Source organism: Oncorhynchus keta, chromosome 34, assembly GCF_023373465.1.
Source record: "Oncorhynchus keta strain PuntledgeMale-10-30-2019 chromosome 34, Oket_V2, whole genome shotgun sequence".
Classification (NCBI taxonomy): domain Eukaryota; kingdom Metazoa; phylum Chordata; class Actinopteri; order Salmoniformes; family Salmonidae; genus Oncorhynchus; species Oncorhynchus keta.
Genome location: NC_068454.1, coordinates 40,322,927 through 40,350,593, shown reverse-complemented (window position 1 = coordinate 40,350,593; position 27,667 = coordinate 40,322,927). Strand labels below are relative to the sequence as shown.

The following is a 27,667-nucleotide window of genomic DNA, read 5'->3' as shown; positions in this document are numbered from 1 at the left end:
TGTTTAGAAATGATGAGATATCAGAAGATGGTTTGACAATGTTAATCCTAACCTTACAAAGACTTTGCTTATTCTTTCTTTGTTATAATGCCATTTTGCTCATTGTCATCATCCCAAACTATTAATGGGTAAGCAACTTCTAAGCAGTTTATATAAAGTGTCACTCATTATGCATGCTGCTAAGAAATTAGGCTAGTTCTTCACATCTCCTTACTGATGACCTTTGAGTGACCTTTGAGTGACCTCTCCTGCAGTGTTTTGTCTGTTTGTTCTGTTGTAGATAATCTGGCCATACTTAATGTTACTGTACCATACTATCAATACTTTTAGTGTATTTAGGCTTCTGTATTAGCTTTTCTTTATTAGTTTCTCTGCAATATATTTTTTTGTACTCTACAAAGTTATCTTAACACATATGCATGTGGCATGCAGGTTTTGTCATTAATCTCAAAAGACAATATTTGGAAATGGGGTGGGGTATAGGGTTTATTATGAATTAGCATGTTATTTTTTAAATTTTTATTCCTTCGTGGTGGCTGCCATTTTTTTCCCACAGATAATACATGGATTATTTTTGACAAAATCCATCATAAAGAATGTGAAGACATATACATACTAATGAAGTACATTTATTCACATGCACTGTCCCCTGGAGTCATATGACAATGAAATGGATGACTGGTTTGTTTGTGCTGATGGTCTAGGCCCGACTCTCGTTGAACTGCCGAACGTGGCCCTCCAAGACGAGCTCCCATCCAGGCAAGCACAGCTAACGGCCTTGCACAACAACCAGGAGTTTGATGTGCTCATTGTGGGGGGAGGAGCCACATGCTGAGATTGCGCCTTAGACGCTGTGACACGGAATAAGCTGCATTTTGCAGTCTTTGTCACTTGCAGTCTACCAGTTGTTCCTAATGCTTTATCTGTCCATCCCTTGCGTTTCTTTTGCATGTGGATCATTTATTTGCAGCACACAGGATAGGCCAACTGCTGGCTTGAAGCAAGGCCGGAATTTACACTGAGTGTACAAAACATTAGGAACATCTGCTCTTTCCATGACATACACTACATGACCAAAAGTATGTGGACACCTGCTAGTCAAACATCTCTTTCCAAATCATGGGCATTAATATGGAGTTGGTCCCCCCTATGCTGCTATAACAGCCTCCACTCTACTGGGAAGGCTTTTCATTAGATGTTGGAACATTGCTGCGGGGACTTGCTTCCATTCAGCCACAAGAGCATTAATGAGGTTGTGCACTGATGTTTGGCGATTGGGCCTGGCTCGTAGTCGGGGAGTCCAATTCATCCCAAAGGTGTTTGATGGGGTTGAGGTCAGGGCTCTGTGCAGGTCAGTCAAGTTCTTCCACACCGATCTCAACAAACCATTTCTGTATGGACCTCGCTTTGTGCACGGGGCCATTGTCATGCTGAAACAGGAAAGGGCCTTCCCCAAACTGTTGCCACAAAGTTGGAAGTACATAATTGTGTAGAATGTCATTGTATGCTGAAGCATTGAGATTTCCCTTCACTGGAACTAAGGAGCCTAGCCCAAACCATGAAAAACAGCCCCAGACCATTATTCCTCCTCAGTTGACAAAATGCATTGAGGCAGGTAGCATTAGCCTGGCATCCACCAAACCCAGATTCATCCATTGGACTGCCAGATGGTGAAGCGTGATTCATCACTCCAGAGAACGCTCCAGAGTCCAATGGCGGTGAGCTTTACACCACTCCAGACGATTCTTGCATGGTGATCATAGGCTTGTGTGCGGCTGTTCGGCATGAAGCTCCAACGAACAGTTCATGTGCTAACGTTGCTTCCAGAGGAAGTTTGGAGTGTTACAACCGAGGACACAGGATTTTTACGCGCTTCAGAACTCGGCGGTCCCGTTCTGTAAGCCGTTGTTGCTCCTAGACGTTTCCACTTCACAATAACAGCACTTATAGTTGACCAGGGCAGCTCGAGCAGGGCAGAAATTTGACAAACTGACTTGTTGGAAAGTTGGCATCCTATGACGGTGCCAAGTTGAAAGTCACTGAGCTTTTCAGTCAGGCCATTCTATTGCCAATATTTGTCTATGGAGATTGCATGGCTGTGTGCTCGATTTTATACACCTGTCAGCAACGGGTTTGGCTGAAAGAGCCAAATCCACTCATTTGAAGGGGTGTCCACATACGTTTGTATATATAGTGTAGATTGACCAGGTGAATCCAGCTGAAAGCTATGATCCCTTATTGATGTCATCTGTTAAGGCCTGTTCAATCAGTGAAGATGAAGGGGAGGAGACAGGTTAAAGAAGGATTTTTAAGCTTTGAGACAATTGACACATGGATTTTGAATGTGTGCCATTCAGACAGGTGAACGGGCAAGACAAAATATTTAATTGCCTTTGAATGGGGTATGGTAGTAGGTGCCAGGCGCACCAGTTTGTGTCAATAACTGCAATGCTGCCAGATTTTTCACACTCAAAAGTTTCCTGTGTGTTTCAAGAATGGTCCACCACCCAAAAGGACATCCAGCCAATGGCAGGCCAGTGGTCGAAAAACGGGTCATTGATGAAAAGACAAAGGAGGCTGACACAAAAAGTGCAGAGCAACAGACGGGCCACAGTTAGTCAACTGACAGTCCAGTACAACGTTGGCGCCCAAAGACCCATAAAATAATGCACAACCCGTCATACCTTGACACGAATGGGATATGGCAGACGACGACCTTACAGAGTTCCACTTCTTTCAGCAAATAAAACATGAAACTGTGGTTGCAGTGGGCTAAGGAACAAAAACACTGGACAGTGGAGAATTGGGAAAACATTGCCTGGTCTGATGAATCCCGGTTCCTGTTGTTTTGTGCTGATGGGAGGACTTGGGTATGGAGGAAACCACATGAGAACACGCGTCCATCATGCCATGTGTCAATATTTTAATGGCACACATTAGGCCGCTTGTTAAAAGTGAGGCAACATTTGAATATCTGAACATCATTGACGATCAGGAGCATCCCTTCATCACAGCAGTGTATCCATCTACAAATAGTTTTTTTTCAGCCGGATAATGCCCCATGCCACAAGGCTAGGATTGTCCAGGAATGCTTCCACAAACATGACAGTGAATTTAGCTAACTACAGTGGCCTGCCCCGTCACTAGATCTCAATCCAATTGAGCATCTGTGGGGATGAGATGGAACGAGCTATTTGGAGTAGAGATCCACGACCAGCCAACTCGGCACAACAGTGGGAAGCTTTGGAGTCAACATGGGCCAGCAACCATGTGGAACGCTTTTGACACCTTGTAGAGTCCATGCCCGACGAATTGAGTCTGTTCTGAGGGCAAAAGGGGGTGGTGTAACCTCAGTATTAGGAAGGCTACTTACTATTCTATAGGCTATACTATACTATGTACAGTGCATTCGGAAAGTATTCAGACCCCTTGACTTGTTCCACATTTTGTTACGTTACAGCCTTATTCTAAAATTGATTAAATAAAAACATTTCCTCATCAATCTAAACACAATGCCCCATAATGACAAAGTGAAAACAGGTTTTTAGAATGTGTGCAAATATTTACAAAATAAGAAACAGAAATACCTTATTTACATCAGTTTTCAGACTCTTTGCTATGAGACTCGAAATTGAGCTCAGGTACATCCCTGTTTCCATTGATCATCCTTGAGATGTTTCTACAACTTGATTGGAGTCCACCTGTGGTAAATTTGATTGATTGGACATGATTTGGAAAGGCACACACCTGTCTATATAAGGTCCCACAGTTGACAGTGCATGTCTGGGCAAAAACCAAACCAGAGGGATTGTCTGTAGAGCTCCGAGACAGGATTGTGTCGAGGCACAGATCTGGGAATAGAGCTCCAGAGTTCCTCTGTGGAGATGGGAGAAGCTTCCAGAAGGACAACCATCTCTGCCAGACGGAAGTCACTCCTCAGTAAGGCACATGACAACCCACTTGGAGTTTGCCAAAAGGCACCTAAAGGACTCTTAGACACAATAAACTAGATTCTCTGGTCTAATGAAACCAAGATTGAACTCTTTGGCCTGAAAGCCAAGTGTCACATCTGGAGGAAACCTGGCACCATCCCTACGGTGACGCTAGGTGGTGGCTGCATCATGCTGTGGGGATATTTTTTGGCAGCAGGGACTGGGAAACTAGTCAGGACCGAGGTAAAGAGGAACAGAGCAAAGTACAGAGAGATCCTTGATGAAAACCTGCTCCAGAGCTCTCAGGACCTCAGACTGAGGTGAAGGATCCCCTTCCAACAGGACCACGCCCCTATGCACACAGCCAAGACAACACAAGAGTGGCTTCGGGACAGCTCTCTGACTGTCCTTGAGTGGTCAAGCCAGAGCCCAGTATTGAACCCGATCGAACATCTCTGGAAATAGCTGTGAAGCGATGCTCCCTATCCAACCTGACAGAGCTTGAGAGGATCTGCAGAGAAGAATGGGAGAAACAGGTGTGCCAAGCTTGTAACGTCATACGCAAGAAGACTCGAGACTGTAATCGCTGCCAAACGTACTTCAACAAACTGCTGAGTAAAGGATCAGAATACTTATGTAAACGCAGTAATGTTATTATTATTTTTATATACATTTGCAAAAAAATATATGTATGTAAACCTGTTGTTGCTTTGTCATTATGTGGTATTGTGTGATGAGGGGAAAAAACGATTTAATACATTTTAGAATAAGGCTGTAATGTAGCAAAATGTTGAAAAAGTCAAGAGGTCTGAATACTTTGCAAATGCACTGTGTACATAATCTTTTAGGGTATCATCAACAGCCAATATTCTGGGCTCGTGATTTGATCGTGAAATAGTCTGATTTCTCTACTAGTACATAAACTATGAACACATCATTGTGGATATCACACACTATTAAGGAAAAACAATTTTGATTACTCTCACATGTTCTCTCTCTTAATTCCGACGAATCCGATTTATTCAGCTAGCACCACAGATGCAGTTTGTAACCACATTTTGCAGGGATTTTGAGTGGCGGCACACTTTTGTTCCAGTCCCCCCTCACAGCATCGGGTGGGGGGATATTCTCCATCCTGATGTTGCATAACCTCCTAGTCATTGTGCTGAAGCTGCCTCCAAGCCGTCTCCCTGGAGCTCAGACTGTAAGGCGCTTCAGAGGCCAGCTCCAGAGGATGGAACTGCAGAATAGCTAATAGGACTTGGAGGACGTTTCCCTGGAAAAGACCAGGGGGCAAAGTCCACTCACCAAAAATGTAAAGATGTCTCTTTTGTTCCCCCTGATGAGGGTTCCTCTTGCAGTTACCATTACATCCTAAATCAATTATCTTTGCTGCTGGTTAGAGGTTTCTTTAAGCTGTTTTTCTCCTTTATCCATTTTGACTGTCTAATGGTGAAATAGGGGGGGTGGGGTGGGGTGGGTTGGGGGGGAGGGGGGGTGGAACCCCCCGCCTCATCCCCCTTCCTAATCCACTTTTACTTTCCCTTTCTTCTTTTCAAAATTGGGATTTACAGTGTTTATCCGTCAGGGACAGAACACAAGCCTCTAATGGTGGGAATGACGAGCGGTTTCAATGTTAAATCATTTTATGGAAGCCAGACAATTTCTCCTGCAATATAGACCTACTTTCATTTTAGATAACAATATATTGACAAAAACACGACAAAGTAAAGTGCATAGATGATTTTTTAAATTAAAAAATATATATTTTTCTTCTTTACTTGTTGGGTCCTTGAATTATTATCAAAACCTTTATACTCGTTTTTATGGTTCACACAGTGAAGAATTATGAAAATGCTTGCCGTTTTTTCCCCCAATGGAATACGTGTGCCTGCACAAAATGTCTCCAATCATGAATTATTACAACAGAAGGACATTCATATGAAAATAATATGTGATGTATTCTAAACATTTGGGACAATAAGTAGCCACATATCAGCTTGCTGTTGATCTGTTGCCTTCGTTCCCTTCCCTCTGTCAGATCTTAAAACTGCCCTGGTGGAGCGAGACGATTTCTCATCTGGGACCAGCAGCCGGAGCACCAAGCTCATTCACGGAGGAGTCCGATATCTACAGAAAGCCATCGTGAAATTAGATTACGAACAGGTAAATGCTTCATTTTTTCTCTGCAGCTGACACTTATCTGGTGAATTCCTGGTCCGTCTGGTCATATTGCTTTATTTACCCTCCGTGATCATTTTTCATTCAGAAGAAGTCTTGACATGCTCTCTTTGAGTTACTGCCTGTGATATTTTTATTTCAAAGTTATTTCAAAGAATTCCTACAACTTGGAAAGAGAGGAAGGAGTAACTAGTGCCCCCCTGTCATTATCAAGACGGGAATTAGGCTAATACAGGAAAATTATATCAGAGTAATGGGAGGAATAAAGCATTTAGGTGTTCTTTTTTGTCGATGTATTGTTAAGAAGAGACACCCAGGTTCAAACTCAAATGTCACAGTTTTCTGTTACATTTCAGAGCACTTGAAGAATCTCATTATTTTCGGCCTGTGTTTTCTCTGGGAGTCTTATTTTCCTATCTGTATGAACATGCTGGGGTCTTGGAGGTGAGCTGGAGAAGGGGCCAATTAGTGTGATTGCAGGAAACGTAACTGCAAAGTCAGCAGCAGTGTAGCAAAGTACAGGCTTCTCACCTACTCTACATGCCAGGGAGGAAACGGAAAGCAAAAGAATGAAGGCAATGCCATTCCGTATTTGTTTTGGGATGGCAACTTTGGTCATCCGTGACAACAATAACTTTTACATGTTTCTACTAATAAACTAATAAAACAATTAATCACCATTATACTATTTAAATCCCTGACCTAACAAGACATTACCCATTTTTATATATATATGTATCTTGAGAAAAAAAGAAAAATATATATATATATTTTTTTTTTTTCTCAAGAAAAACATTGACCTTACGTTATTTCACAGGACTCCACTAGCATAAATGTATTAAATGGTTATTGATTCACATGGTTATATAAGCTACTCTGATAGAAAAAATACTGAAATACACCGACTCCTAAGGTTACCTCAGTACTATTGTATTAGGATTGAGAGAAACATTTTGTAACCAGGCTTCAGGAAGGGCTATGTGGATATGATTGAGCTTGTACTATGATTTTAATCCCTGGAAATATTGTTGTATCTTCTTTTCTCCTCCCATATATGATGGTGAAGGAAGCACTACATTAGCGTCCCAACCTTCTGGATATCGTAAGGACACCCTCCCATCTCAGCATCTTAGACAGTTTCTCACTACGTACACCACGCGAAAATACCACATGAAGCAGTAAACCTTTCCCTCGGTAAAGACATGGGTTTTTTGAAGATGGAGACAAGTACAGCTGAATGACAATAAACTTTAAGAGAGGTCCATCGTGGGTGAGGGTGAAATGGCTGATGGTCCACCGTTCCTGATCACCATCTTACCATCTCACCCCAGCTCTCTGAGCCTTGTGTGAACTTAGGGGCTTGATTTGATTGGTGCTGCCTGGTATCATGAGCGTTAATTGCACATGACATTTAAGATCCGTCTCTGGTATTTAAAGGAGTGTACAGGTGTGCCTCATTACTGAAGGGTGTGGGAAATCTCTCTTGGCTTCCAATGCTCTGCCATGCATTGCGTAAGTCATCATGCAAACACATATCCTATATCCATCACACACAGGAGTGCCCATTTTACACCAACCTACCTTCCGAATTCCATTGTAATCCATAAAGCTCATAATGTGTTATTAGTTGTTTATTTGACATGTACAGAATGATACCTAATAGATTCATAGTAAATCATCTGGATTTGATGACATCATCAAGAGGCACTTTCTTATGACCTTTTCTAATGATCTTTTTGATTACAGAAAGTAGAAATGCGCCTGTTTCACATATGTAGTACCAGCCGGGAAGGCACCCAATCAGATTGAGCAAAAACATGCAAAACACCACGAGATAGAATTCATAGCAAGCAGTGCACTGGAATGACATTCAGATGAACTGTAATGACATTCACTCTCATGGGATGGGTGGCCAAAAATAACTAACTGAAAGCCACACCCCCAAAAAGCCATGAATATGACTGCATTGAGGCATGTCACTGTGTTTCTATGGCTATATGCACCATGCCACTGCCTACTTATTCTGTTCATTTAGCAATAACCCAGTGCCTTTATCAGTCAGCACACCCACATTTAAGCTTTAATTCGCTTTAAAAATCCTTTATGTTCTCTCAGATTCATGGCAAAATGTGTATAATTACAGGAAATGTGCTGTAAAACAGCAACATTTTCTCTCAGTCTCATGGCAAAATGTGTATGATAACATTAGAAAACCTATAAAACTGCAGTTCTCTTTGCCCCATGAGAAATGTGTAGAATTTTAAGAACCCTTTTGGTTCCGGGTAGAACCCTTTTGGGTTCAGTGTAGAACCCTTTCCACAGAGGGTTCTACATGAAACCCAAAAGGGTTCTACCTGGAACAAAACGGGTTCTCCTATGGAGACAGCCGAAGAACCCTTTTGGAACCCTTTTTTTCGAAGAGTGTATGGTGCTGTATGTGAAAGGTGGTGGCAGCTCCCCTACCACTGGGCAGAGATCAAGATGTACGACCTGGTGGCTGGATCCCAGTGCTTGAAGAGCAACTACATCCTCAGCAAGACCAAGGATTCTGGAGCTCTTTCCTATGTTGAAGAGGGACAAACTGCTGGGAGGCATTGTCTACTCTGACGGTAAGCTGCAAACCATTTCAACTCAGTGGTCCAATCAGTCCTATGTGCAAAAAAGGCCCTGCACCTTTTAAGATCCCTTTTTTTTCACTAAGAATCCAGAAGAAAAAAAAAAGATATCTCTGTCACGCTAACATATATGATATAGTCCCATTTAGAACACATGATATGTTATTTTATCTTTATTATTCTCTTCCCTCCTTAATCTTTGGCATTTTCGGGTTCCCTCGTAGAAATAACCCTTTTCATGCACAGCAATGTAATTGCTGGCCTGGCTATGTGAGCGTAAACAAATGAGAAATAACATGGCTTAAAGCAGAAAATAGCCAGTAGGCATTCCCTTGTTAGTTCCAACCAATCCCAGGACAAATCTTTCTCCAGGCTAAACGTGCCTCGTGTTGGCATCAGAAAAACAAAGCATATGTTGATTGTTAGCCAGGGTGTACATAGCATGTCCTGTTTACTCAAGGTCTCCTCCGTAGCCTCAAACTCCCAACTTGGTTTCTCCGGGCTATCTGTCAGACTTCATTTAACATTTGAGGATATGTGGATTCCCATGTACTGCAAAAAGGCAACATATTTCTAAGGGAATGTGTCTGCGATCGGAGCAGTGATCTGTCAGCCTTACTCATTTAGCAGAAGTAAGTGGGAGAGGGGGCATTATGCTCAAGCTATCTATATTCGTTTTTTCAATGGAAAAATAGCTAATATGATTTTATATATTTTTAAAAAACAATAGGTTTTCTAAAGATTAGATTGTTTTGGGAGAAGACAGAAGATTAAAAAACCACACAGACTTGGATTGAAATATTATCTTGTATTGTATGTGTTAGTTTATTACACTTTTTCCCCACAAGCTGTCATTTGTTTTAAATTCCATTATTCAATTGGGGACTATTATGGGAATAACATTTTCAAAGCTGACCTTCCTTCTTGGGGTTTGGTCTTTGATTGCTTCAGTTCATCTCCTCAGGATTCCTCAAGCCATCATATTCACATAGTTTCAACATGTAGACATGCCTTAGATTATGGAGTCGTGACAAATGTATACGGTTTGGTCAGAAATGACAAAATATATTGTGAAACAACACACACACACACATGATGAGCTACAGATCAAACTATTCACATTGAAATGGATCTATTTCAAATTTGATGGCAGTGAATAGTATTATATCCTACGCAGAATTACAGTATAGCTGTGATAAGGTGATATATAACAATTATTACACTTCATCATTTTCACATGCATTTTTTGAGGAAATACAGTCTCTTTGTGTGTATTTATCTCTCCTCCCTTCATTGCCCTCCTCTCCTTTAGCCAGAGGAGTAATTCACAGAAGCGTCTGGGATAATAACTGTGTCCCCCGCTGTACCTGCAACAATTTAATTGGACAAGTCAGCCCAGCCAAGCATCTCTCTCTCATGACTGGGAGACATGAAATTCATTGTCATTATTGTCCCTGTCATTTTGCAGCATTTTGTCCAGCCATGGAGTTCCTCTCACTCCACTGAGTGTTCTACCTCCAGGAGGCGCGGATTACAGTGGAGGAGGAGGTAGGGGCTTTAAGGGAGGGTGCTGGGCCTCCACTCAACTGGGAGACATGACGCTCGGAGCCCTATGCTCACTATTGATGGCTTGTGCTTTAATCCTCAGATTATTTGTGTTACATGTTATCATTATTAGCATCGTTATGATTATCAGATTTTAATCCCATTGTCATTAGTGTGCCATGGTAATAATCCCTTGTTACACCATCTGATTTCAACTGGAATTAAATCTCATTGAACATTGTGATGAATGTGGTCTGTAATCAGGTTATTTTAACATTGTGATGGGTGTAACTCTAACCTGGGCGCTGCTAATTTGTGACAGGCAGCAGAGACAGGCACATAGTGGCGAACTGTGAATCATGAGGTTAGAGGTCAGCAGGGGGCTCAACAATCATCCGGGATGAGACACACTGACTCTAGCCCCTAAGTATCTGATTTGCTGTGTACATCCACAGCACAGTGCATGTTAGCCAACCATACACTCTAATGGCCATATTCAGCCCACAGAGATTTGGAAGGGAATACTATGGTCTTTCTAATACATCATGGCTGGGTGCATACTCTTGTATATAATTCATTCTAATATGTGGCCTTTAGATCTGATGTTTTCTTGTGTTTTACTTTTTTGTTTCCAGTTTATTTATTTTTCTTAGTGGTGGAATGGCTCAGAGCATGCGGTAGCATTAACCGGCAGAGCCTACCAGTTACCTAGCCTCTGGTTGTTCAAACCGCAAATAAATCAGGGCACAAAAGAACCTGCTCATTCCTGCAAAGTAGCAACCTTCTCTCCTCCTCAAGGCCAACAATGAGGACTTGAACCCCGACCTGGTAAAAACAAACAGGAAGAAAGTCGTCCAAGACACCAACATTAAAAGTGCTTCATCATCTCTATCCTCTTCTCTACTATAAACAAACAGATTTCCCAACGATAAATCTTCAAAGACGTACATAAGAAGCCCTTCCTAATGAAACCGGGCTTCGTTCATTTGTCACCTTTTAGACCCTTTCTTTTAAATGACAGAATGTGTGACCTGCTGACTCTTGAACATAGATCTGGGTATATTCTCAAGCCAGAGAGGGATTCATCCATTCATCTTCATACCAGATTCCTCTCTTCATTAAAAGGAATCTGAGGAGGGATCTTCTGCTTTACAAATAGAATCCGTCCCTGTCAGAATCCCGCTCCTGATGCTGATGTATTGGAGAGCATGGCTACCAGGGACATTGCGAATGATTATTTTGCAATTATCACCACCATTATCACCCCCCCCCCTGTTTGTTACCCATTTTGAAAGGGAGCAGTATTAGTGATTGATTTTTAAGTTGAGTCTATCCTCACTTGACCTAGTCTCCTGCGTTTCCTAACTGAGGTGCCTATTAAATCGGGAGCAGCGTGTATGAAGCACACATATTATAGTGATTATGTTTCCTGTAACAAAATGAGTGTCATGCTTGCAGGCAGTGACGGCACACTTGCGGTCTCATGCAGTGCGTGTGTATAAAAATAGGCACGGGCTTTCAAAGAACAGGTTAGTAAACTCCTAGCCCTCAACTTGGTGGGTTTAACACTTTGAGCCCAGCTCACTGAGCTCAGCCCGCTGCTCTTCTTGTGGAGCCCCCTAGCCCAGTGCAGGGGAACGGGGGTTGGGGAGGTCAGGGCACGCGGACCCCACTGCACACACAGGCCAAAGGCCCACTGTGGCTTTAAGTGTCCTCCTTGTGTGGCCAGAGCAGCCATCCCACTGATACAAAGTGACAGGGACAGATGTGACATATCGGTTCCGACACACTTCCATACCACCAGTCACAGGCTGGGGGTGACTCACATCCGCTCCCCTGTTCCTGTCCCCCTGCTGCAGGACAACACGACGATGCTCGAATGAATCTCGCCATCGCCCTCACTGCTGCCAGGTATAGGGCTGCCATAGCCAATTACACTGAAGTGGTGCACCTACTGAAGAGGGCAGATCCTCAGATGGGCACGGAGAGGGTCTGTGGAGTGCGTTGCAGGGACGTGATCACAGGTAAAACTACAGCTCCAAAGCCACTGCTTCTTCCTCCCTGCTCCCTAGCACTCAACACGAGGCGCTAACGCTCAGAGCCTGCCTGTTAGGGAGCCCTGTTAATCAGGGCTATTTTGCACATAGTCATAGCATATCTAATGTGGGGCTTTAATATTTTATAAGGGTTTTATGGTGTACAGGGCTCTTTCAGATCTGCTAGCAATGTAATACGGAATGAGCGTTCTCCAAATGGCCTTACTTACCTTTTAAATGTCATGCATAGGAATGGCTTTGGAGGAATAAAGCTGTAAGGGGAACAGATGGGTTTCATGAGTAACCAAGATTTGAGGATCTCAATACATGACTGCCCCCTCATGTTTTGAAAGATGGAAGTGGTGCTTTTCTTTCTTTCCTTCTGAAGAAGAGGAAGAAACATTTCACGTTCGTTTATTGATAGAGAGACCTCCCAATGAAAGTGCTACTAGGAACACATTGAATCAGTGTTTTGCTTTAAATTCTAACAAAATGTCATTTTTATGTCAGAGGTAAATGTCTCTGCTTTCATTTGGACACAAGTCAAATTAGGAGGATGGTCCATCATTCAAGCCGTTGTCAAAACAGATCATTTAGTTTCATCATGCTACCTTTGATATGTGCCCCATTATAAAGGCTCGTCAACATCAGGCAGCATATTAACAAACATTGCCTGAATCCCAAATGGTAACCGTAGCCATATATAGTGCACTACTTCTGACCAAAAGTACTTATCTTAATAGTGGAAAGGATGCCATTTGGGACACATACATTTCCCTGTGCACATTAAAAGCACTCCCTCACACACTGCCTCTTGGGCTGCACTTTGACACAAAGAGGCGAGAGGGAAATTAGGTGTGTCTGTTTCCTATTAATTACAATCCTCTGAAGTCTCCCATGGACACACGCGAGCCACTCTATTACGGAAGGGGTGTCGGCTGATAAATTAATAATCCCGGTTGTCACTGGGTACAGATGAATGGCTCCTGATGATTGATGCTGTTTTCTTTCATAGGGCAGGAATTTGATGTCAGAGCCAAATGTGTTATCAATGCCACGGGACCTTTTACCGACGCACTGCGGAAAATGGATGATCAGAAGAACCCCCAACATCTATCAGCCCAGTGCTGGGGTGCACATCGTCATCCCGGGCTATTACAGGTAACAAACGACGCCCCCTTCCGTCTCTGTCACATCCCCCACCCCACCCCCCTGCATCATTAGCGCCTGCCTGATCAATTCATTAGCACCTTCGGCTGAGCCACGGAGACAGGGACAGCCAGGACAAAACATGGGTACTCTTTAAGATTAAAGAAGCTCTTGCATGGATGGTTCAGAACAGGTACTTACTGCTGAGGGGCTCTGTTCAGGAGCATCAGGTCCTTTTGTGTATCTTCACACTTCCTGTTAGGTCGATGAGCCCATTTTCGAAGAGTGAAATCAAGCAAACAGATGGCATTGTATGCCGTTTATCTCCAGATGAAGTCCGATTTTTGAAGAGAGCTTTTGGCCTACTCAACCCGACTTTCCTGTGATGCTGTTGCGAATTGACTTCCTGATTGGATTCCTCCTTACTCAGTGCTGGTTTTCTTGATGATGCATGTTATTTGTGTTCACTGTGGTACAAAGCTAACCCCCCTCCTGCCACCTCTACCCCTCCACTGTTTCCTGTATTAAATTGAGTCAGTACGGTGTGCATGTGTTTTAAACAGGACAATATGCGGGCTATGGTGTGGCTCGAACTCTACGGGAGCAGCAGCGTAGCTGGGATTGAAACCAGCAGAATTAATCTCCTGGAAAGAGAGTTGACAGGAGCCTGATTATGGGGTGTCCCCCAGTTGGCCCTCTCACGCCCCCCAGCAGACCAAAGGTTAATGTAGTCTTCTTGTTTGCTTCCTCCCCTCTGCCTCCACCACTCCCCCGTCCACCACACCCCCTGCCCCCTACCTTCAGTCCAGACAACATGGGTCTCCTGGACCCAGCCACCAGCGATGGACGCGTCATCTTCTTCTTGCCCTGGGAGAAGATAACCATCAGCGGAACCACAGACACTACCTCAGCCCCGATGTCGAAGGTGACTATGACATAGGCCGAGGATTGAAAAATGACAGTAACTTTCCACCCAAAAGATATCCTGGTTGGAGGATTCTAGGTGTCCTGCTTATTTCTTCCTGATTCCAGGAATCTTCCAGACTTCTGGAAAACATAGGATTGTGCAACCCTACACGCACCTGCTTATGAGGGATTCACAGTGTAAAAATATAATATCTCTACCGATACAATTATTAAGATCATATTTCTAACAGATTTTTTTAAACAAATGTTTAATAATGCCACATGTGTTGGTTATCTATATATTATACAACGGGTGGGTCTAATCCTGAATGCTGATTGGTTATAATTGCATGCCAGCCGGTGTCTATTCCACATCTGACTGTGCAATCCACTGTCTCATCAGCCCAGCCAGGCAATTTATAAACTTGATCTTCACTATAAAAAGCATCTAGATATTATCTCACATTTCTTTTAGACTAAGATTTCGTTATCAACAGCGGAGATTTGAATAAACCTTGCTGTCTGTCTCTCCGACATTTGCAATATTGTTTCAATATTCAAATTCGATCTCCAACTGTCCCATAGTAATGAATGTGTTGGGACGAGGCAGACAGACAGGCAGCATTTCTCAACTAGTCGAAATCGTGAATCAGCTGACATAATTTGTATGGATATATACAAATCAAATTTTATGTCAAAGAAAGAAATGTAAATTGAAAAAGTTCAAACAAGACGAAGTGCAGCTAGTTTGCAGTCTTTCCAGCTTCAGTTTGAATTGATTGTGTTAGCTGTGTTGTTTGCACATTTTCTAAGCCAGGTGAAATCGTGCCTCATTAGCTCAATGTCATGGATGTATCCAAATAAATGTCACTAGAAAACAGCTTAAACAAATGCAGCTACTTCGTTGTTATTCTGTCTGCACTGTTTGACGTGACTGTAAATTAGCCGTAGTTGGCTAGCTAGCAAGCTAGGGATAAGAACGTTGCCAGCCAGTATGGCAATGGAACATTCAGGAGGAACGACTGGGTCGCGTCCATAGATACAGAACAAAAAGACTGAATGACTAGATTGCGTCTTTGGCAACCGAACCGATAGAACGAGCGACCAGCCGGCTTGGGCAGCAACCCCTGTTTTGTGTCATGACTATATCTTGTGAAAGGATGAAATAGTATGAATAAATTCATCAAAACAACATTTTTTAAATGAAATATGTCAATCATTATTTGAATATGTTCGTAACCCTTTGTATAAAAGTGATAATGCCCTCGAAGCCGGTGTTTGGAGGATATATTGGCATGGTTTGCCAGACCTCGACTTGGGCCTTTTTTTTTGTTTTTACCTTTATTTAACTAGGCAAGTCAGTTAAGAACAAATTCTTATTTTCAATGACGGCCTAGGAACAGTGGGTTAACTGCCTGTTCACGGGCAGAACGACAGATTTGTACCTTGTCAGCTTGGGGATTTGAACTTGCAACCTTCCGTTTACTAGCCCAATGCTCTAACCACTAGGCTACCCTGCCTAACAACACCTGTGCCAATATATCCTCCAAACACCGGCTTTTCGGGAATGATCACTTAAATAACTCCATTAGTCTGTATCTCCAGTGATATCAAACATTTGGATCATTAAAAAAAAAATTGATATGACTGAATCTTGTATGGCATTATGGAAGGGAAGGCCATGATGCTAAAGCTATAGTTTGGCAATGTCAAAACATGTTTCCTTCACAAGCCATGAATCACCCAGTGTGCTTTGCATTTACACTTACGGCATTATAGCCCTGACATTAGAATCATACCTAATTCATAAGACATTTATGATAATAAATACACGTCCGACAATCTCACAGTATTTTTTTTCCCCTCTCTAGTTTTACAAATAGCTGATGGAGCAAGCAACTGACTGATACAAATGGGCTAATGTGATGGCAGTGTAGCACAGTGTAGGACTTCCACCAGATATTAATTCATCAGGAGGGCACAGAGTACAGACAGATACAAATCCCTGCTTTAATTATGCATGGTACCTGCAGTCGAGAAACAGGAGACATCAACCAACACCACTTTGAGGATATCTCATAGGAACTTTATGAAGCCCTATTTATTTTCGTCCACATGGTTATTTGGTTTCCTTCAGCTACATTATGATGCCTTGCTGCCCTGTTGTTTCCCTCGAAACTTAGGAACAAAACAGATGATCTCTTTTATATTCCCCTAAACTGTACCTCCACGTGGGAGGTTTGTTTAATGAACCAGTGAAAAATAACCAATATCGCATTACATTATATTGTTTTCGATTTGCGATTTTTTTATTTGGGGCCTCTGATGGTTTTACCGACTAACTGGTTTATCAAATCCCAGAGAGACTTGATTAAATGAAGGACTGGTGGGTATCTAAACAGAATGCGGTGCTATTGATTTTTGAGAAGTGGTCTAATTGTTTTCAGTGGACAAGGGGTTGTTGAGATTATTTGATTGATTATCTTGGTTCTAGTCTGCCTCCACATCCTCTCTTGGCCAGCCAATCTAATGGCACAGTAATCCCAAAGCATTGCGTTCTCCATTATTTTTAATCTGTCATCATTTGCTATATCCGGCATAAGATTAGCCCAAAAAGCTTTTTCACATTTCCTACTCATTAGCTTCCCAGCTTTCCTTTACATCAACCTCAGACCTCGAGACAGTGGAGAGGTGGCACCTGTACGGTACAGTAGCTCTGTCTGTATGGAGCGTATGGAGAAGGACTGTGTGTCATGGTGGCTCTGCGGCTCTGCGTCTCAGACCAGCGTCCCAGGAGGCTCCAGGCTGCAGCCAGTGTGCTCTGAGCTCTGGACGGACGGCCGGGCTGACATGTGGCGTATGTCTGGGCGAGACCCTGTCTCCCCAAGTCCTGTGGTCACAGTCGGAGCAGAAAGCCCTGCAGCCCGAGAAAGACAAAAAGCAAGTGTGAAGTGATGGAGCGGGAGGCCATGAGGCAGCCGACTCCTCTCCTCCGTCTCATCTCTCCGTCCTTGCCTGTGGACGTGCTCCGGCTCCAGACGTGGAGTCTCCAGTCATCCGAGCAGCAGAGAAAAGGAGGAGAGGAGAGGTGGATCTTTCCAGGGGGGATTTGTCACATTGCGCGGTAGCGGTAGTGTCACCTCGGTGGAGACACAGTGGCCTGGAGTGGACAGGCAGTGTCTCCTCAGTCCTTCCTTCAGTCCTTCCCGATAGGAATGGGTCTCCATGGCTTCTCACAGTCACACCAACCTCTGAGTGACACCCAGCAGACGGCTCCAGATCCCTACTGGAACCAGACCGGGGGTTCAAATACTATTTGAAAACATTTAAAATACTTTAGCTGGGCTTGATTGAGCTTGCATGTCACAATAGAACCAATAGAATAGTCACAGAGCTGCAAACACCACCCATCTGGCTCTCCAAGCAGGTTAAAGCAATCACTTATAGTATTATAAAGATTTCAAATAGTCTTTGAAACCAGGTCTAACTAACAGTGCTGTAACAGTAGCACACCACTGGCCTGCTGCTGCAGCTGAAGCACTGGGCCTGCTTTGTTCTCCTACTGCAGTACGGACTGACTGGACTTTCTGGCCTGGTGGAATGTTTCCACACCATTCCCTGATAATGACTCATCCCAACAAAGGACCCATCAGTTCAACTCATATTTTCTCATATTAAAAAAAAAAAAATGGTACTCTTTTTCATATTGTATCCTTCACATCTCAGACAATCCACATTTCGGAGTGGAAGAATATTTTCTTTGTTCATGGCCATATTTTCTGAGGAAGGGTAAATGTATATGTTTTCAGTGTGAGTTGAAAGATTTTGGGGTGTGGACTGAAACGCCTTACTCAGTCAGTCAGACTGAGCTGGTGAACTCTTGAATGCAACCAGCAGGTCCCCCATGGTTAATACAGCCAGAGATGGAGACCAAATACCCAAATACCACCATATTCCCTATATAGTGTACTACTTTTGACCAGAGTTCTGCGGGTCCTGGTCGAAAGTAGTTCACTAAATAGGGAATAAGATGCCATTTGAGATGCAGACAGAGATGTTGTTTATCATGCATAGATCTCACTTTGCACCGGCGCTACAAATGTGCATTGTATTCATCTGCTCCCCTTTTAGGCCATGTGAGGCCTTCAGCCCCAGAGCTACTCAGCTGTCATAAATGTTTAAAAAAATGCCCTTTGATAACGAGTTTGTCATTGTTTTATTCAGAAATATCAACCAGCCCATTATGTTGGCAGCAATTTTTTTCAATCGATACACAACAGCATATTAATATTTAATTCTTTATATGTCACCTCGATATAAAGAGAGAGTGGATTTTGTGGGGTAGGAACTGGAACTCATTTATTTTCTAGCAGTAGAGGAGTGAGGTGTTATTTAGGCTTTAGTTGGGGCTGGGGTGTGGTGGAATAGAGAGAGCGAGGCCGCTGGATTGCAGTAGCAGCATGCAATGATTTCACTAGATGTCCATCCCTCTCATAGCTGTGTCTCTCCTGCCATGTGTACTATAATGTGTGTGTGCGTGGGCTTGTATTACTATCCTCATGGGTACCGGAAATCCCCAAAAGTACCCCCAAGGATAGTAAAAACAAGAAATTCTCCCTCGTAGGGACATTTTCCACATCCCTACGAGGACAAAGGCTATTTTAAACTTAGGGGTTAGGTTTAGAGTTAGAATAAGGTTTAGGTTTAGAATCAGGGTTAGGGTTAGTTAGGGAAAATAGGATTTCGAATGGAAATCAATTTTAGGGGCCCACAAGGACAGTAAAACATATGGTGGGTGTGTTAGTGTTTGTCAAGTGTGTGTGTGTGTGTGTGTGTGTGTGTGTGTGTGTGTGTGTGTGTGTGTGTGTGTGTGTGTGTGTGTGTGTGTGTGTGTGTGTGTGTGTGTGTGTGTGTGTGTGTGTGTGTGTGTGTGTGTGTGTGTGTGTGTGTGTGTGCGTGCGAGTGTGTGCGTGTGTGTGTGTTTGTCCATGTGTGTGCGTGGGTGCGTGCCTACGCCTGTGTGTGTGTGTGCGTGTGGTCTCACTCTATCTGGTCTCTTTGTCCTGTGCAGTGAGGAGAGGAGATGTCTTGGCAGCCTGGAGTGGTATTTGTCCGCTGGTCACAGGCCAGCTCCAAGGACACTCAGTCCATCTGCAGGAATCATAAGTTACATAATCATATTGTCCACATCAGTGACAGTGGACTGGTCACCATGGCTGGTTAGTCTGGACATTCAACTGTTTCAATGCTAATCATACTATACATACTGTATCACTTTATTTTTATTTTTATTTATTTTTATTTCACCTTTATTTAACCAGGTAGGCTAGTTGACAACAAGTTCTCATTTACAACTGCGACCTGGCCAAGATAAAGCATAGCAGTGTGAACAGACAACAACACTCTGTGTGAGATGATATAGGCCTATACTTGAATTGCAGCACTAACTAGTCCAGTGCAGACAGTGTGGTAATAACACCATGGCAGCGATTACAGCCTTCAGCATTCTTGGATATGCTGCTACAAACTTAACACACCTTAATTTTGGGAGTTTCTCCCATTCTTCTCTGCAGATCCTCTCAAGCTCTCTCAGGTTGGATGGGCCTACCATAAAGGCCTAATTGGTGGAGTGCTGCAGAGATGGATGTCCTTCTGGAAAGTTCGACCATCTCCACAGAGGAACTCTGGAGCTCTGGCAGTGGCCATCAGGTTCTTTATCTCTCTGACCAAGGCCCTTCTGCACCGTTTGCTCAGTTTTACAAGGGGCGGCCAGTTTTAGGAAGAGCCTTGGTAGTTCCAAACTTCTTTAATTTATGAATGATGTAGTCCACTGTGTTCTTGGGGACCTTCAATGCTGCAGACATTTTTTGGTACCCTATTCCATATCAAAGGGTCTGAATACTTATGTAAATTGGTATAAATTGGTGTACATTTTTTAATACATTTGTAAAAGTTCTACACCTGTTTTCGCTTTGTCATTATGGGGTATCATGTGTAGATTGATGAGTAAATGCGTTTATTTAATCTATTTTAGAATAAGGCTGTAACATAACAAAATGTGGAAAAACTCAAGTGCACTGTATATATTATAGTATAGCCTATAGAATAGTAGCCTATACTAACCAATAGTATTCTCATTTCACCTACATTTTTGATTAAACTACTTGTTATATGCATTTCAAATCAAATCAAATCTTTCACATGCGCCGAATACAATTTCACCTTACCGTGAAATGCTTAGCCCTTAACCAACAATGTAGTTTTAAGAAAATAGAGTAAAGAAAATATTTACTATATAAACTAAATTACAGTGCCTTGCGAAAGTATTCGGCCCCCTTGAACTTTGCGACCTTTTGCCACATTTCAGGCTTCAAACATAAAGATATAAAACTGTATTTTTTGTGAAGAATCAACAACAAGTGGGACACAATCATGAAGCGGAACAACATTTATTGGATATATCAAACTTTTTTAACAAATCAAAAACTGAAACATTGGGCGTGCAAAATTATTCAGCCCCCTTAAGTTAATACTTTGTAGCGCCACCTTTTGCTGTGATTACAGCTGTAAGTCGCTTGGGGTATGTCTCTATCAGTTTTGCACATCGAGAGACTGACATTTTTTCCCATTCCTCCTTGCAAAACAGCTCGAGCTCAGTGAGGTTGGATGGAGAGCATTTGTGAACAGCAGTTTTCAGTTCTTTCCACAGATTCTCGATTGGATTCAGGTCTGGACTTTGACTTGGCCATTCTAACACCTGGATATGTTTATTTTTGAACCATTCCATTGTAGATTTTGCTTTATGTTTTGGATCATTGTCTTGTTGGAAGACAAATCTCCGTCCCAGTCTCAGGTCTTTTGCAGACTCCATCAGGTTTTCTTCCAGAATGGTCCTGTATCTGCAAATGTAATTTGGCTCCATCCATCTTCCCATCAATTTTAACCATCTTCCCTGTCCCTGCTGAAGAAAAGCAGGCCCAAACCATGATGCTGCCACCACCATGTTTGACAGTGGGGATGGTGTGTTCAGGGTGATGAGCTGTGTTGCTTTTACGCCAAACATAAAGTTTTGCATTGTTGCCAAAAAGTTCAATTTTGGTTTCATCTGACCAGAGCACCTTCTTCCACATGTTTGGTGTGTCTCCCAGGTGGCTTGTGGCAAACTTTAAACGACACTTTTTATGGATATCTTTAACCACTTGAAGCTAGGGGGGCACTATTTCATTATTGGATAAAAAAAACGTGCCCGTTTTAAGCGCAATATTTTGTCACAAAAAGATGCTCGACTATGCATATAATTGCCAGTTTTGGAAAGAAAACACTCTGACGTTTTCAAAACTGCAAAGATATTATCTGTGGGTGCCCCAGAACTGAGCCTACAGGCGAAACCAAGATGCAACATCAAACAGGAAATGAGCAGGATTTTTGAGGCTCTGTTTTCCATTGTCTCCCTATATGGCTGTGAAAACGCCACGAATTAGCATATTTTGAAAATCTGAGATGACAGTGTTGTTAACAAAAGACTAAGCTTGAGAGCAAATAGATTCATTTCATTTCATTTGCGATTTTCATGAATAGTTAACGTTGCGTTATGGTAATGAGCTTGAGGCTGTATTCACGATCCCGGATCCGGGATGGCTCGACGCAAGAAGTTAAGAAATGGCTTTCTTCTTGCCACTCTTCCATAAAGGCCAGATTTGTGCAATATACGACTGATTGTTGTCCTATGGACAGAGTGTCCCACCTCAGCTGTAGATCTCTGCAGTTCATCCAGAGTGATCATGGGCATCTTGGCTGCATCTCTGATCAGTCTTCTCCTTGTATGAGCTGAAAGTTTAGAGGGACGGCCAGGTCTTGGTAGATTTGCAGTGGTCTGATACTCCTTCCATTTCAATATTATCGCTTGCACAGTGCTCCTTGGGATGTTTAAAGCTTGGGAAATATTTTTGTATCCAAATCCGGCTTTAAACTTCTTCACAACAGTATCTCGGACCTGCCTGGTGTGTTCCTTGTTCTTCATGATGCTCTCTGCGCTTTTAACGGACCTCTGAGACTATCACAGTGCAGGTGCATTTATACGGAGACTTGATTACACACAGGTGGATTGTATTTATCATCATTAGTCATTTAGGTCAACATTGGATCATTCAGAGATCCTCACTGAACTTCTGGAGAGAGTTTGCTGCACTGAAAGCAAAGGGGCTGAATAATTTTGCACGCCCAATTTTTCAGTTTTTGATTTGTTAAAAACGTTTGAAATATCCAATAAATGTCGTTCCACTTCATGATTTTGTCCCACTTGTTGTTGATTCTTCACAAAAAAATACAGTTTTATATCTTTATGTTTGAAGCCTGAAATGTGGCAAAAGGTCGCAAAGTTCAAGGGGGCCGAATACTTTCACAAGGCACTGTAAATAAATGAATGAACAAAAAACAATAACACAATAAAAGAACAATAATGAGGCTATATACAGGGGGTACCGGTACCGAGTCAATGTGCGGGAGGATAAGGTTAGTCGAGGTCATTTGTACTTGTAGGTAAGATAATAAAATGTGAGTAGCAGCAGTGTAAAAACAAAAGGGTGGGGGGTGTCAATGCATATAGTCCGGTGGCCATTTGATTAACTGTTCAACTGTTCTTATGGCTTGGGGTTAGAAGGAGCCTTTTGAACCAAGATTTGGCGCTCAGGTACCGCTTTCCGTGTGATAGCAGAGAGAACAGCTTATGACTTGGGTGATTGGAGTCTTTGACATTTTTTGGGGCCTTCCTCTGACACGACTAGTAGATACAGTAGGTCCTGGATGGCATGAAGCTTGGCCCCAGTGATGTAATGAGCTGTATGCACTATCCTCTGTAGCGCAGTACGGTCCGGTCGGATGCCGAGCAGTTGCCATACCAGGCAGTGATGCCTGTGTGAGAATGGTGTTCATTGACTACAGCTCGGCATGCTACACCATAGTGCCCACAAAGCTCATCACTAAGTTAAGGAACTTGGGACTAAACACCTCCCTCTGCAACTGGATCCTGGACTTCCTGATGGGCCGCCCCCAGGTGGTAACAATCAACATTTTCACACTTTTTGTACTTAAGTACATTCTTAGTATAAAAAGCTAAACAAATATACTTTGAATACACCTTAACTATATTTTATGTATATTCTCATAAAGTAGAAGTATACCAAAATGGGATTTGAATTCCTGAATTGTCTTTACAGATAAAGTGTATTTATAATCTGTTTCAACTATACTTTTAGAATTGAAATAGACGTCTACTCATTAACCACATTAGCGACTGTAATTAGCATGTAAAGGATACCTTGATTGATACCTTCTCAGCCAATGTTAAGGCTATTTACAAAGCAGATGTGGCTAGAGAAGCAATTTACGAGTAAAATTTCTGAACATTTTTTAAACATTATGGATATAAATTAACAGTTAAAAAAAAATTAAAAGTACAACATTATTCAGTTGGAAAATGAACATCAAAACATTTGAACAAGATAAAAATGAGGGACAATGTCATTTTACAAATCAAAACTTCAGCTGCAGAAAATGATGCTGGGTAATATGCCCAAAATATGTATACATGCATTTTTTTTAAGAATACTTTAAATATATTTTGTGGCCATTTAAGTTAAATATACTTTTTGTATATTTTCTTAAGTATAAAGTTCCTCAGCTGTGCATGTTCCCTTATGTGAAATAGACAACCATTATCACTAACCATGTTTCCATCCAACCATTTCATGCGGATGAATTACCTGACATATGAAAAAAGTTACGACCGGGCTTGATGGAAACATGAAATGTCAGTACAATTTTATAAATGCCAACAGACAATTAGTTCGTTCGACATGGTGGGATCTTTTTCTGTCTGTAAAATGTATTATGTGAGAAATGGCGGTGGAAACGCCTTGATGAGAAAATATTGACACAATAACCATCACCTCAAAGTAAACTTGAGAATCACACGATGATATGATAATTACATTTTTTTTAGGGAACTCAGTCCGGCTTTCAATTTACTCTTGAAAGTTGTAATAGTAGAATGCATAACGGTAGTCCATTATCAGTTTTCCTCTTGTCATGTCAGTCATTGCATACATTAGAGAGCTATTTACATCTTGTCAGAAATGTCCAGAACAACTAACATTTTTAGCTAGGTTTTTTTAGCCCATAGATTTTGTAGTAATGTTCAAGTCACTCAAATATCACATGAATACACATTAGACAGAGGTGGCCGCCTCGCTTCGCGTTCCTAGGAAACTATTGCGGTATTTCGTTTTTTTATGTGTTATTTCTTACATTGTTACCCCAGGAAATCTTAGGTTTAGGTACATACAGTCGGGAAGAACTATTGGATATAAGAGCAACGTCAACTCACCAACATTACGACCAGGAATACGACTTTCCCGAAGCGGATCCTCAGTTTGGTCCACCACCCAGGACAAAGGATCGGATCCCATCTGGCGACCCAAAACAACGGCGCCGCAGAAGGGGCAGAGGGAGTGGTCTTCTGGTCAGGCTCTGTCGACGGGCACATCGCGCACCACTCCTGAGCATACTACTCACCAATGTCCAGTCTCTTGACAACAAGGTGGATAAAATCCGAGCAAAATATTCACATGAAAATCTGTCCCAAATTGGATGTAAACCTAGCTATTGTCAAATTTTCTCTGCACTCTTCTGAACAGGAAAAGTACTTGAAAGCTCATTATTGGTACTGAAACTCTACTTATAATGTACTTGATCACTCACAAGCAGAGTTTCATTAAAACAAATCTATGCTTCAACTTAAGATCAACTCCAAGTGTATTTTGAATGAACATACTAAATTACAATGAAAGTGTATGAAACTGAAGTACACTTTTAATGAGTGTGTTTAAGTGTAATGACAGTAAATATATAGTATACTTAGACTGAAAATAAATTCATTTAAAGTTCACTTTTAATAAATGTTTTGTAGTTTGATAATAGTATAATTATAGTATACTAAAAGCCTGAAAAACAATTCATTTAAAGTACACTTAATAATTATGTTGAAGTGTAATGATAGTACATTTACAGTTGAAGTCTGAAGTTTACATACACGAAAGGTTGGAATCATTAAAACTAGTTTTTCAACCACTCCACAAATTTCCTCTTAACAAACTATAGTTTTGGCAAGTCGGTTAGGACATCTACTTTGTGCATGACACAAGTCATTTTTTCCAACAATTGTTCACAGACAGATTAATTCTGGTATAATTCCCTGTGTCACAATTCCAGTGGGTCAGAGATTTACATACACTAAGTTGTCTGTGCCTTTAAACAGCTTGGAAAATTCCATAAAATGATGTCATGGCTTTAGAAGCTTCTGATAGGCTAATTGGCATAATTTGAGTCAATTGGAGGTGCAAATTAATTGCAAATGAATTACTTAAAAATCATACAATGTGATTTTCTGGATTTTTGTTTTAGATTCTGTCTCTCACAGTTGAAGTGTACCTATTATAAAAATTACAGACCTCTACATGCTTTGTAAGTAGGAAAACCTGCAAAATCGGCAGTGTATCAAATACTTGTTCTCCCCACTGTATGTCAAGGCCTACCTTCAAACTCAGTGCCTCATTGCTTGACATCATTGGAAAATCAAAAGAAATCAGCCAAGACCTCAGAAAATAAATTGTAGAACTCCACAAGTCTGGTTCATCCTTGGGAGCAATTTCCAAATACCTTAAGGTACCACGTTCATCTGTACAAACAATAGTACGCAAGTATGAACACCATGGGACCACGCAGCTGTCATACCGCTCAGGAAGGAGACGCGTTCTGTCTCCTAGAGATGAACGTACTTTCGTATGAAAACTGCAAATCAATCCCAGAACAACAGCAAAGGACCTTGTGAAGATGCTGGAGGAAACATGTACAAAAGTATCTATACCTACAGTAAAACGAGTCCCATATGAACATAACCTAAAAGGCTGCTCAGCAAGGAAGAAGCCACTGCTCCAAAACCGCCATAAAAAAGCCAGACTACGGTTTCCACCTGCACATGGGGACAAAGACTTTTTGGAGAAATGTCCTCTGGTCTGATGAAACAAAAATATAACTGTTTGGTCATAATGACCATTGCTATGTTTGGAGGAAGCTTGCAAGCCGAAGAACACAATCCCAACCGTGAAGCATGAGGGTGGCAGCATCATGTTGTGGGAGAGCTTTGCTGCAGGAGGGACTGGTGCACTTCACAAAATAGATGGCATCATGAGGAAGGGGAAAGTATGTGGATATATTGAAGCAACATCTCAAGACATCAGTCAGGAAGTTAAAGCTTGGTACCAAATGGGTCTTCCAAATGGACATACTTCCAAAGTTGTGGCAAAATGGCTTAAGGACAACAAAGTCAAGGTATTGGAGTGGCCATCACAAAGCTCTGACCTCAATCCTAAAGAAAATATTTGGGCAGAACTGAAAAAGCGTGTGTGAGCAAGGAGGCCTACCTACACACATGACTCAGTTACACCAGCTTTGTCAGGAGTAATGGACTATAATTCACCCAACTTACTGTGGGGAACTTGTGGAAGGCTACCCAAAACATTTGACCCAAGTTAAACAATTTAAAGGTAATGCTACCAAATACTAATTGAGTGTATGTAAACGTCTGACCCACTGGGAATGTGATGAAAGAAATAAAAGCTGAAAGAAATCATTCTCTCTGCTATTATTCTGACATTTCACATTCTTATAATAAAGTAGTGATCTTAACAGACCTAAGACAGGGAATTGTTAGTAGGATTAAATGTCAGGAATTGTGAAAAACAGAGTTTAAATGTATTTGGCCAAGGTGTAGGTAAACTTCTTTCTTCAACTGCGTAGTATACTTCAGATATTCTAGAAAAGTACATCTCATATTTGAAGTATATTATTTTTATTTGTTTTATATTTACCTATACTTGAGCATAATTCAAATTTCAAAAATTGTCGCTTGCTAACAAGATCTCATCTTAGAAAACATGCCATGGTCTCTGCCTAGAAACCTCCTCTGACTATTATTTAAGCCGCTATTGGAGGGACAGCACAGAGCACGAACAAGGCCTAGAGATAGAGGAGTTGGCAGCCCACAGGACCACTGGGAAGCTGGGCTATATGTGCGTAGGCTACTTCTAATAAAATTAACAAAGCACTCGCTAGTTTAGCTAGCTAGCTACTGTAATGAATATCTAGATGCAGATATGTCGATTTCAGAAACTGCTAATCTAATGTGCCATTCTAATGATTGAAGGGCCGGATGCCGCTTGTTATAGACTCGAGCTTTAGGCTACTG

The 27,667-nt window shown here is 41.9% G+C and overlaps 1 pseudogene; it reads left to right on the top strand.

The window, feature by feature from the left end:
• Positions 1 to 670: 670 nt before the first annotated feature.
• Positions 671 to 14,398, top strand: LOC118366681 (glycerol-3-phosphate dehydrogenase, mitochondrial-like; annotated as a pseudogene).
• The last annotated feature ends 13,269 nt before the right edge of the window (positions 14,399 to 27,667 follow it).